The following is a 12,997-nucleotide window of genomic DNA, read 5'->3' as shown; positions in this document are numbered from 1 at the left end:
ATTGTGTGTACATCTATTTAAAATTGCTATGTCCTCTTGAGGAATTGCTTTGTCTTCTCTTTCTAATATGCATTTACCATATATATATAAATATACATATATATGTAGCTATTAAAGATTTTTTGTCTTTATTGTTGGCATAGTATATCTTTTCTCATTCTTTACTTTCTAGCAAACTGCCTTGAGATTATAGTGGTTGTTTTGTAGAGAATTTACAATCAGGTCTTGTTTTTATTCACTTTGACACTTTCTACTTCTTAGAAGTGTTTGGAACATTTTACATTTAATGTAATTATTGATATGGTTGAATTTAAATCTACTACCCTCGTTTGTGTATTCTACTTTTCCATCTATTCTTTGTGTCTGTTTTCTCTTTTTCAGCCTTGTTGTGCATATTTTTAAAATAATTCTAGTATCTCTTTGTTTTATTCTTTCTAATTGTTGCTATAGGATTTATAATATGCACATTTATTTTATTACAATCTACTTTCAAATAGTAGTATACCACTTTACATATAAGACCTTTACAACGCTATACTTCAATTTCTCCAATTTCTTCTCTTTTGCCTTTGTATCATATGTATCATATGCTACATAAATTATAACCCACAAAATGATACATAAGTAACATTTTTAATTTAAGCTGTCATTAACTTTAAAGGAAGTTGAAGGAAAATAGTTATAGTCATACATGTAAGTTTGCTTTTCCCAGAGTTATGATCAGTAATTTTTTTTTTTTTTTTTTTTTTTTTGCTGCTGCAAAAAGCTTTCTTTCCCCCATTTGGTCCATGGTTTGGGAGAGGGCTCCAAGGTGGTTAAAAAGCTGCCTAGTGGCTGCCAGGAGAGGCTCAGGCACAAGCCCTAGCACCAGGGTGATGTCGGAGGGGCCCCTGAAAGACTGCTGGGCTCCCGAGGCTCCTAGTTGTGTTTGAGAATTAGCCTTTGGAAGAGATCCTCACCTAGCCCAGGCTGGGGGCAGCCAGCCTGCAGAGCTTAGTCAGGTGGTTGCCCATCTTCTTGATGAGTTTCACCTCCTCATCTAGGAAGTGATTCTCCAGGAAGTCACAGAGATGGGAATCTGCAAGAGTAGAACCCAGGACATGCAGATCCAAAAGGGCCTGGTTCAGGATCTTCTCCAAAGCCAGGGTGGCTTCCTTGGCATCCAGAGTTTTACCCCACTCATCTTGGGATGGCTTTTGCAGTCCTGGAAGAAGATGTAGCCACTGCGGTGTTTTGCATCTTCAAGAGATGCTCCGTGTCCTCACGCTTCTCCTCAGCCAACTAACTCACAGAAGAAGTGGCCCACGCCCTCCAGAGCCACATTATCATGGTCAAAATAGAAGCCCAGAGAAAGATAGGTGTAAGAGGCCCTTAGATGCATGTTGATCAGGTGGTTGGTGTTGGCCCTCACCTCAGTGGAATAATTCTGACATGTCTGGACACTCATGGTTGATCAGTAATTAAGAAGTAAGCTCAAAATAGAATATTGACTGGTCCCGGAGTAAGAGGGTGGCTAAGGAGATGGCTCTGAAATTTGCAACTGGAAAAAAGTTTGGAGAATGGTTAGAGGCTAGTAGAAGGGGCATCCTTGGGTCTGTTCCATCCAAACACTGTTGAAACAAGAAACAGATCTACAGGACCACCGGGTACTCTGCCTAATCAGTAATTTTTCTAAGGAACACTAGTTTATTCTAGTGAGAAATTAAGAGTCTGCTGTCTGGGTACTAGGGTACCCATTGCAAATACGTTAGTCAGTGTAAGATTTTTTTTCAAATAGTGAAATGTATTAGTTTTCTGTTCTTTTGTAATGATTATCCCAACTGTAGCAGCTTAAAACAGTATACATCTCATATACAGTTCCTATTACTTTAAATTTCTTTGCATAGAGTTGCCTGGGTGGTACAGTTGGTTAAGCCTCTGACTCTTGGTTCCAAGTCAGGCCCTGATCTCAGGGTTGTGAGATTGAGACCGCCTGGGCTCTGTGCTCAGCATGGAGTCTGCTTGGGTTCTCTCTCCTTCTCACTCTGCCCCTTCAGCTCACACTCTTTCTCTCTCTCTCTCTCTCAAATAAATAAATAAATCTTAAAAAAAATAAGTTTCTTTGCATAGATACAATTGCTGATCGTGTATTTTCTTTCTTTTCTTTGAAGAACTCCATTACAATTTATCATAAGGTACCTTTTGTGGTGATGAATTCTGTAAGCTTCTGTTTGTCCCCCAAATCCCTTTTAGTCTCCAGTTTTGAAGGCTATATCCCCTGGATAAATAATTTTATGTTGTTTTTTTTGCTTAAGGCACATACATTTTTTTTTTTTTTTAGTTTGCATGATTTCAGAAAATAAATCTTCACTAGTCTTACCTTTGTTCCTGTGTGTGCAATGTGTCTTATTTCTCTGGGTACTTTTAAGAGTTTCTCTTTTACACACAGGTTTGCAGCAGTTTGATTGTTAGTATTCTGTGACTAACAATCTTGATGTTGTTTTCTTTGTGTTCATCCTTTTTAATGTTTGATGCATTTCTCACATATGTAGGTTTATTATTTTCATCAAATTTGGAAAAATCTTGTTAGTCATTTCTTCTTTTTTTTTTTTAGGATTTTATTTATTTGACAGAGAGAGACACAGCAAAAGAGGGAACACAAGCAGGGGGAGTGGGAGAGGGAGAAGCAGGCTTCCTGCCAAACAGGGAGCCCGATGCGGGGCTCGATCCCAGGACCCTGGGATCATGACCTGAGCCGAAGGCCGACGCTTAACAACTGAGCCACCCAGGAGCCCCTTGTTAGTCATTTCTTAAAAATTTGTTTCTGTCTCTACCTCAGGGATTCTGATATTATCTCCCATGTAACCAAGGCCCCGTTCCCTTTTTTAGTCTTTTATTTCCCTCTGCTTCATGTGGATGGATTCTGTTGTATGTCTTTAAGTTCATTGATCTTTTTTTCTGCAGTGTCTAATCTATTGTTAAGCTCACACATTGGATTTTTCATTTTAGATAGGATATTTTTCATCTGTTCATCTGTCTTAATTTTGTTTGGTACTTTTGATACCTTACATTTCTTTTCTCATCAAATTTACATTTTCTTTTCTGTAGACCTAAGAATATGGTGTGAATCTTTCCTGTTTCTACTGAATGTCTGGCTATAGTCATGCATTGCCTGTTCCAATTGTGTAATTAGTCATTTCTTTAAGAAGCATTAGCTTTTTTTAGGGCAAAATTAAAGGTCTGAAGCTGAATGTTAGAGTGCCCATCACTACTTAGTCATTGTAAGTTTTTTAAATTAGGTATATTAGTTTTAAATTTCTGCTTAATCACAAATTTAGCAGCTTAAAACAATATATTTCTTATGTCATAGTGCAGCTTGGGTCTCTTGCATGGCCTGGCTTGGTACTTTGCTCAGGGCCCCTCACAAATGTGCAGTTAAAGTGATAGCCAGGCTGCATTGCCATCTGGAAGCTCACCTCAGAAAGAATATACTTTCAAGCCCAGAGCCTGTTCATGTTGTTGGGATTCATTTTTTTCCAGTGGTATGACTCAAGGCACCAGCTTTTGCTGTCTGTTTGCTGGAAGCTGCTTTCACGTTCCCAAGAGGGTTTCAGTCCCTTGCCATGAGAACTTCTCCATCATGGCCACCCACTTCATCAAGCCAGCAAGAGTAATCTCTCAGTCTGATGGAGTCTCCTACAACATAATGCAATCTTCAGAGTAACTTCATCATGTTTGCCATATAACATAATCTAATCAAGGGAGTAATATCCAATAACCTTTGAAATATTCTATTAATGAGAAACAATACAGATTTCACTCATACTCAAGGGAAGGTGATTATACAGATGTGTAGACATGAGTAGTGGGAAATCATTGGGGATCTCCCCACTATATAAGAGCTAGCGGTTTTTTAAAAGCAAAATAGATCATGAGTTCATATTAATCTTTCTTATTCAAATTCAAGAGTACAAGATTTTTGTTTTACTCATGTATCTTACATTTGTACCTCCTCTCTCCCATTTAAAATGCCAATTTACCAAGAACAATGTAATTTTCAGTTCTTTTTATATAAAAATGCATACATAACAATCTGAGAATTATAGTACCATCAATATGATGTTTGAAGAAAGATTAAGAATTTTTTCTGCATTGCTTTATTTTTTAAAATGTGCCACTGGGTATACTTGTCAAATCATTGTCTTTTTTTATTGGTATATAATTGACATATAACATTATATTAGTTTCAGGTCGTAACATAATGATTCAATATATGTATATAATAAGAAATGATCACCACAGTATGTCTAGTTAACATGCATCAGTACACATAGTTAAAAAAAAATTTTTTGTGTGTGATAAAAACTTTTAAGACCCAGTCTCTTAGCAACTTTTAAAAATACAGTATGTCGGGCACCTGGGTGGCTCAGTCGTTAAGCGTCTGCCTTCGGCTCAGGTCATGATCCCAGGGTCCTGGGATCGAGTCCCACATCGGGCTCCCTGCTCGGCGGGAAGCCTTCTTCTCCCTCTCCCACTCCCCCTGCTTGTGTTCCTGCTTTCACCATCTCTCTCTCTGTCAAATAAACAAATAAAATCTTAAAAAAAATAAAATTAAAATACAGTATGTCATTACTAACTGTGGTCACAAATAATTGTCTTTTAAATATGTTAGGGCAGTTCCTACAAATGAGTATAAAATAAAGCCTTTTTTTTTTTTTTTTCATTTTAACTCTCAGGGTCTACTTTAAAGTGTTTATTTTGTTTTATAAATACATAAAATTTTCATGACTCCAGTGTCACATCTTTCAAATATGATGCATTGAAAGAATCAGTCTAGTTTCTATCCCTTTGCCTACAACTGTTCGCAGTCAGCCCCCTTTCCCTCCGTTCCTTCAGCCCTGTTAACCACTAGGGTACTTTCTGTCTCTATAGATTTTTCTATTCTGGACATTTCATACAAATGGAATCAAATAATGTGGACTTTTATGTCTGGCTTCTTTTACTTAGCATAATGTTTTCAAGGTGCAACAACGTTGTAGCAGAGTTTAGTACTTCATTCACTTTTATGACTAAATATTCAATGTATGCTATTATATATTTTATTTTTTCCATTTTGCAATTGATGGACATTGGTTGTTTCTTTCATTATTTTGAATAATGCTCTGAACAGTTGTATATCATTTTTCTGCATAAGACGTAAGCTTTATTTCTTTTGTGTATATATACACCTCAGAGTGGAATTGCTGGATCAGTTGGTAACTTTAGGTTTAACGTTTTGAGGACCTGGCAGACCGTTTTCCAAAGTGATTGCAGTATTTTACATTTCCCCCCAGCAATGTATGAGTGTTCTGGTTTGCCCACATCCTTTCCAACACTTGGTATTATCTGTATTTTGATTGTAGCCATCTTAGAGGTTATGAAGTGGTATCTCATTGTGGTTTGGACTTGCAGTTCCTTGATGGCTAAGGATGACAAAATACTTTTTTTCATGTATTTATTGGCTATTTGTTTGTCTTCTTTAGAAAAATGTCTGTTCAGATTCTTTGCCCACACTACCCTATTTCTTTTACTTACCCTATATAACTATTTAACAAATCTCATACTTCTATTATTTTTAAAATAAGCAAATTCATATATGTAAGTATGTTCTCTCTTCTTCATAGATAAATGGTAGTTTGTGATATACAGTGCACTCCACCTTGCTGTGTTAACACTTATCATGTTGATTGTTCCATAATTATATGGAGAGAAATTCCTCATTCCTTTTTTTTAAAAATTTTTTTGAAGATTTTATTTATTTGAGAGAGAAAGAGAGAGAGAGCAGAAGGTGGGGTGAGAGGCAGAGGCAGAGGGAAAGGGAGAAGCAGACTCCCCACTGAGCAGGGAGCCCTATGCAGGGCTTGATCCCAGGACCCCAGGATCATGACCTAAGCCGCTTAACCACTTGAGCCACCCGGGCACCCCTCCTCATTCCTTTTTAAAACTGTATCCTACTGCATCGTGATGGCATGTCATATTTTATTTTATTTTTTATTTATTTATTTTTTTAAAGATTTTATTTATTTGACAGAGAGAGACAAAGTGAGAGAAGGAACACAAGCAGGGGGAGTGGGAGAGGGAGAAGCAGGCTTCCCGCTGAGCAGGGAGCCCGATGAGGGGCTCGATCCCAGGACCCTGGGATCATGACCTGAGCCGAAGGCAGTCACTTAACTGACTGAGGCACCCAGGCGCCCCATGTCATATTTTATTTTATAGTGTGCTCATGTTGTGCTTTACCTAGTTAGTCCCCTAATTTTTGAATATTTGGGTTTCCAGTTTGTGTGCCATTTCAAAGAATGCTGCATGGAATAACCTTGTATATATATCTTAATATTTTTCAACATATCTCTAATAGATCCCTAAAAGTAGTAGTTATAAATTAGGATGCAAGTAAATATATACTTCTATAGATTTTTTAAATGTCTTTCCATAAAGGTTGTAGCATTTTAAATGACCATTGATAAGGTGTGAGAATTCTAGTCTTTCAACAACTTCATTCAAAATTATGTTGTCAAACTCTGGATTTTTACACTGAGACAAGAGAGAAATGACACGTCAGGGCAGTTTTAATTTGCATTTTGTCATGGTTAAAAGCCATAAGCAATTAATTTTCCATGAAAGGGCTATTCGTATTTCTATCTCATTTTTTCTTTTTTCTTTCTTTTTTTTTAAGATTTTATTTATTTATTTGACAGAGACACAGCAAGAGAGGGAACACAAGCAGGGGGAGTGGGAGAGAGAGAAGTAGGCTTCCTGCGGAGCAGGGAGCCCGATGTAGGGCTCGATCCCAGGACCCTGGGATCATGACCTGAGCTGAAGGCAGACGCTTAACAACTGAGCCACCCAGGCACCCCCTAGCCCATTTTTTCTTTTGGTGTGAGACATAGCGACACAGTTTTCTGTTTGTTTGTTTACAAAATAATAGAATACATCACACACAAAGGGATTTGTGTTTGCTGTTATGTGTGCAAACACTTATGTATAGGTCTCTTCCATGTTCACTTAACTATTCTGAGGGGACAGCTTCATGAGAAAACTATTTACATTTCTTCACATTACAAAATGGCATTGGTGCCTATAAAATATAATGTCTGCCCCTCTTTTAGGTCCCTGGGAGTAATTTGGGGACATTTATTGGTTTAAATCAGTTTGCCTTTTAAGTCCTTTTTAAGTTCATATTCCTTTACTAAGGTCTGTCTTCATGGGTCTTTTTTGTTATTTATTTTTTAAAAAGATTTTATTTATTTGACAGAGTGCGCATAAGCAGGGGGAGTGGCAGGCAGAAGGAGAGGGAGAAGCAGGCTCCCTGCTGAGCAGGGACACCAATGTGGGGCTCGATTCCAGGACCCTGGTATCATGACCTGACCCGAGGGCAGACATCTAAACAACTGAGGCAGCCAGGAGCCCTCTGGGTCTTTTTTGGATGAAAGCTTTTTAGCAAAGGACAAACTGGTATCACCTCAGAAGTGGGTCTTTCTAGAAAGTTGATAAGCTACTCATAAACAGGGAAATTTTTAAAAGCACAACCTAGAGTTTTATCGCTATCAATATCACAAAAGTATTGATTGCTTATTCTTTCTTTTGAATTGTTCTAGGTAACACGTTCAGAAGGGTAGAAAAGAACTACAAATTTTTCTTTTTAAAGATTTTATTTATTTGTCAGAGAGAGAGAGCATGTGCGAGAACACAAGCAGGGGGAGTGACAGTCAGAGGGAGAATCAGGCTCCCTGCTGAGCAAGGAGCCCAATGCAGGACTCAATCCCAGCACCCTGGGATCATGACCTGAGCTGAATGAAGGCAGGCATTTAACCAACTGAGCCACCCAGGTGTCCCAAGGACTACAAATTTTATTAATGCCCAATGCAAGTTCTTTCTGAAACTTAATGAGATGATGAAAATGTTTATTAATAATTCTTTTTTTAAAAAGCTTTGTTTACTTACTTTAGAGAGAGAAAGAGAGAGTGCAAGTAGCGGGAGGGGCAAAGGGAGAGCTAGAGAATCTCAAGCAGACTCCCCACTGAGCTCTGAGCTTGTTGTGAGGGGCTTAATCCCAAAACCCTGAGATCATGGCCTGAGCTGACATCAAGAGTCAGATGCTCAACCGACTGAGCCACCCAGGTGCCCCATTAATAATTCTTTATAATAATTATAAACATTTTTTAAAAGATGGTTGCTGTTTGAGCAATTTGAAGTCACTACTGTAGGATAATTTCTTTTAAAGAGCTTTGTTTTTTCATGAGATCAGGTCAGTAGACATTCTTGTCTGTGACTATTGGGTCTCTTCCATAGGGCTAATCTCAGGAGAGAATTATATTAGTAATAAGGAGGTCAAATAAAAAACTTCAAATCTCAGTGGTTTAAAACAATGTTTATTTCTTGCTTGCACAAGGTCTAATACATGTTCACTTATAATCTACATCTGGCACTCATGTCCTCAAGGACAGCTTGGTAGGGAAGATAAAGAGAGAGGAGGTACATTGGCGCTTAAATCCTTTGGCCCTAAAATGAAACTCGTCATTTCCACTCACAGCCAATTGGCCAGAGTAGTCACATGACTTCATTCTAACTGCATAGGAGGCTGGGAAATATAAAGGAGTACATGGATATTTAATGTGTTCATAGGGATAAATTTCAGAAGAAAAGCCTTTTTTTTGCACTGAAGTACAGGAATTTAAGAATTGTCTCGGGGCACCTGAGTGACTCAGTCAGTTAAGCGTCTGCCTTCAGCTCAGGTCATGATCCCAGAGTCCTGGGACTGAGCCCATATCTGGCTCCCCACTGGGCAGGAATCTGCTTCTCCCTCTCCCTCTGTCCTTCCCCCCTCCTTGTGTTCTCTCTCCCTCTCTCAAATAAATAAATAAATAAAATCTTCAAAAAAAATAAGAATTGTCCCATGGCAGTTTGAAAAAGAAATAGATTTGGAAGACCTGGAGAAGAGAAGAAGGACATGTCTGGAGAACAAGAAAGCCACACCAACATGGCATCACACCTGTTTATACTGGTCACAAAACAAATAAGAAATTCCTTATTATGGTGATTGAGTGATTCATTTCTATGAACAATTATGTCTGCCATTTATTTTAAAGCTGCATTTTGCTTTATGCTATAATTACTTTTCATTACCCACAAATATTCAGAGAAGATAATACAGAAAACAGCCTTATGTTTTTGGCAGATGATCATTTAGGGGAAACACATGAAGAAAGGTTCTTTGGATGGTAGTATAAAATGGGGTGGAGAAAGAGAATTCTCAGAAATTGAGAAAAGCTATGGAAGATTTAAAATCAAGCTTTTGTTGAATACAGAGTTAGGTTTCAGAAGATCCTAAACCAGCCCCTCTGCCCTCCTATAAACCCAGTAGAAAAATATGGCACTGGGACTCCTCCCCCCACAATAAACACAAAGTGGCTCTAACTCTTTAAAGGACAGAGTGACCCCCTAAGTTTGGAGGATTCAGGATCTTTGTGGTTAAACCAACAAAACTCCATTTTTTTTTTCAACAAAACTCCATTTATTCACTTGTTAGTGTTTAGTAGATATTATATAATTTATGTGTTATCTCTAAGTCTAACAAAATAGATATTAACTTCTGTATTTTATAGATTAGATAAGTGGGGCTCTGAGAGTTTAAATGACTTGCCAAGAATATATGTGTAATAGGGGGAAGAGGCAAAATTCTAATTTTAGACTCTTTTTTTTCTTATTTCAAAGTATATGCTGATTTGCAGGATTTTTGCCACCAATAGAATCTGTATTTACTGGAACTCAGTATTTGTCCATAGCAGATACCAAAACACTCACTCATTCTGGTTCAGAAATGCAAAGCAATGCTACTGTACTGTCCAAAGTGTTGACAAATCATTTCTAGATTTGTTGAGAACCTGTGTGGAGGTTTGAGATAGTATTTTCTTTGCTAAGTAAGTTGTACCTGCAGCTCAACACTTCCTAGGTTCATATTACACCTAATGTGGCCACAATATATCTAGACGTTGAAGGAGAGGAATTCAATGTTATGTTAAAAAATAGTCAATGGCTAAAGTTAAGGTAACACAGAATGCTGGTTCCAGGGGCTCTAGGAGCTGTACTACCCTAATTCTTCACCTAAAGAACTCATGCTTGAAAAAAGCTAATCTATGGAGAAATCCTTTTACAAATTGCTTGATTCTTACCAGCTACCAGTGGAATAAGCAATCTGTTCCTGCATTAATAGGCTGCTACCTAGAGGAAGCACTTAGGAAGATAGCAAGCTGTCTTTTAAAATTCTGGAAAGCAAAAATGTCAACGAGACCTGATTTTAGCAAGTGGGCCTTTGAATCCTAAACTGCTTATTAAGACTCGTGTGTTTGGAGCATATGTGAAACAAGCAACTGATTTCTTGCATGTGGTACAATTAGCCAAAACCCAAACTAATAAATATTTGGTCCTTTGATTAGGAAAAGAAAATTCATATGTTGCCTTACCATTTAGTGGACTATGATTACCATCTTTTATGCTTGAATGAGCAATATTTTTTAATAGACTGTCCTACATTGAGAGCTAGTGTCCTCTTTGAGAGAGAGAGAGAGAGAGAGAGAATTTACATATCAAGGCACACTTACTGAAATCATGGTTGGCTCCATTCTGTTTTATGGCTCATCTCCTGGTGGTGACCAAAACTTGTACTTCTAAACTACATTATGTGTTTTAGTACCTATATATTCCTTTAAAAAATGTGCTGGAATAATTCAATTCCAAAAATATATATAGTTATCTTACATTTTCAGTGAGCAATGCTCTCTAACATAAGAAGAAGTGATTACATTACAGAAACCACACAATGCTCTCTTAAATTATGTAATCTTCTTGAAGCAAAACTATCTCCCCTCCCGAGGAGAAATAAAAGCTATATGTAAGCAATATTAAGTGTGTTGCTAAATGTTAGTAAAAAAAAAAAAAAAAAACTCAATTAAAAAAAAAGGTAGGGTTGAGCAATCAATTTATATCTGGTTCAGAGCATGTTACAAATACCAAGAGATTTCAAAGTGTTGAAAATGAATCACAGCAGCATTCACGACTGAGCAGCAACAGGGAATGATATAAAATAAGTTTCCAGCTTGGGGTTTTCTGTAGGTTTCTCCTTTTGCCATGCAATCAATCATGTGCAGTATTGCATTCTTTCCATTTGTGCATTCATCACTGTACTAGCAATTTCACTGGGGAAATTGCACAGAGCAGAGGAGGAAAGGAGTCTGGCTGGACTGTTTAGTGACATAGGTGGTAGGTCTTTTCCTTTGAACTTGAGGTTGGGGGTTCCATTTGGTGTAGAGATGCATTTATAGGCATAGAAACTTTATTGTGTGCTTGGGGAAATTCAAACACTGTTGGTGAAAAGCAGAGTACACACATGGAATATGGGGATTCTGGTATGATAAAGCAAATTTTGATCAAAAATATTTTTAAGAACATTTGGGGTGCCCGGGTGGCTCAGTTGGTTGAGCAACTGCCTTCGGCTCAGATCATGATCCTGGAGTCCTAGGATTGAGTCCCGCATCGGGCTCCCTGCTCAGCAGGGAGTCTGCTTTTCCCTCTGACCTTCCCCCCTCTCATGTGCTCTCTCTCTCTCATTCTCTCTCCAATAAATAAATAAAATCTTAAAAAAAAACAAACATTTGTGTTGAGGATGTAAAGAAATCCTGGAATCACCAAAGTAGACAGATATCCAACCACATACAAAGCTCTGTTTGAAGGATACAAAATATCTCTTTTTAGGAGTTGGAAATCTTTAAGAGGCCCAGGAAAGTGTTATTTTTGTAATTCAGCTGAGTCCAGGTTTCCTCCAGTGTCTGAAAGAGCGCTTCTATGAAACTTTTTGTAAGCTGACATGGCATAAAGCAAAGAAGCAATTACCATTAATTTATATGGAAAATTTTTTTGAGCATTCCTAGACCTAAAAAAAAAAGTCTCTCTCAGGTTTTTCTGATACTTTAGTACACATCTTGCTAAAGGATGCACAGCATAAATGACATAAGATACAGCACACATGCTCACGGACACAGTTCAGAGCTGTGGTGGCTTGATACTGAGATGCTGAGTGGAGCGCCCAGCGCAGGAGCTGGGTCATGTCCCTGTTGCTGTTTGGGGTGCTCACTGCCTTTCTAATGGCTCATCGCCAAACAAGTACTGAATGCTGTTTTCATTTTTTTGCCCTTTTCTCATAAAAGTGAAAATCCTCTTTGGATTTCTTTCACTTAGTGAAAACAGATACCGATGTAGGTCTTTTGTAAAAACAAAGCAGTGTTTCACTCCTAAGTGGAATTTAAGAAACAGAACAGATGAACCTAGGGGGAAGGGAAAGACAAATCAAATATGATGAAAACAGAGAGGGAGGCAAACCATAAGAGATGCTGAACTCTAGGAAATACAGGGAGGGTTGCTGGAGGGGAAGTGGGTAGGGGGAAGGGATAACTGGGTGATGGACATTAAGGAGGACACTTTATGTCAGGAGCACTGGGTGCTGTATGCAACTAGGGAATCACTGAATTCTACCCCTGGAACTAATGGAAAAAACAAACAAAAAAATGAAGCAGTGTATGGTGAACTTGCTCAAAGCGGGGGAAGCCTGTATAGAGGGCTGGGTGAAAGCTCTAGGAAAATCAGTGTCACGGGTCTTTGAGAGAAGAATTTGGAATGGGGAAACTGGCAATGAATGCTTAATGGAAAGCAGGAGAAAAGTGACTAGAAAATCAGCATAGGACAACAGACTAGAGATGAGAGTGGGCAGTGCGCGTGCCTGCGACAGGGCATGAGCCAATCTATCTGCAACAGGAGCTTTATCCTAACCGTGCTGAGTCTGTTATAGGTTCCAGGGACCACAGGAAGAAAATTACATGTAACACAGAGGATTTTCATTTTCTGGGCCTCTTAAAGCCATCATTGCTTCCTTTGTTGTTTATTTACTGTTTTTACTATTCGTAGTAAAGAATATGCTAGTACCATTTTC

General features: G+C 38.2%; 1 pseudogene; it reads right to left on the bottom strand.

Moving 5' to 3' along the window:
* Positions 1–918: 918 nt before the first annotated feature.
* Positions 919–1,447, bottom strand: LOC114218133 (ferritin light chain pseudogene; annotated as a pseudogene).
* Positions 1,448–12,997: the final 11,550 nt, after the last annotated feature.

Source organism: Eumetopias jubatus, unplaced genomic scaffold (assembly GCF_037043125.1).
Source record: "Eumetopias jubatus isolate StellerSeaLion01/CBP00866 unplaced genomic scaffold, mEumJub1_p1.0 scaffold_15, whole genome shotgun sequence".
Taxonomy (NCBI): Eukaryota; Metazoa; Chordata; class Mammalia; order Carnivora; family Otariidae; genus Eumetopias; species Eumetopias jubatus.
This window is presented reverse-complemented; position numbering and strand designations above follow the sequence as displayed.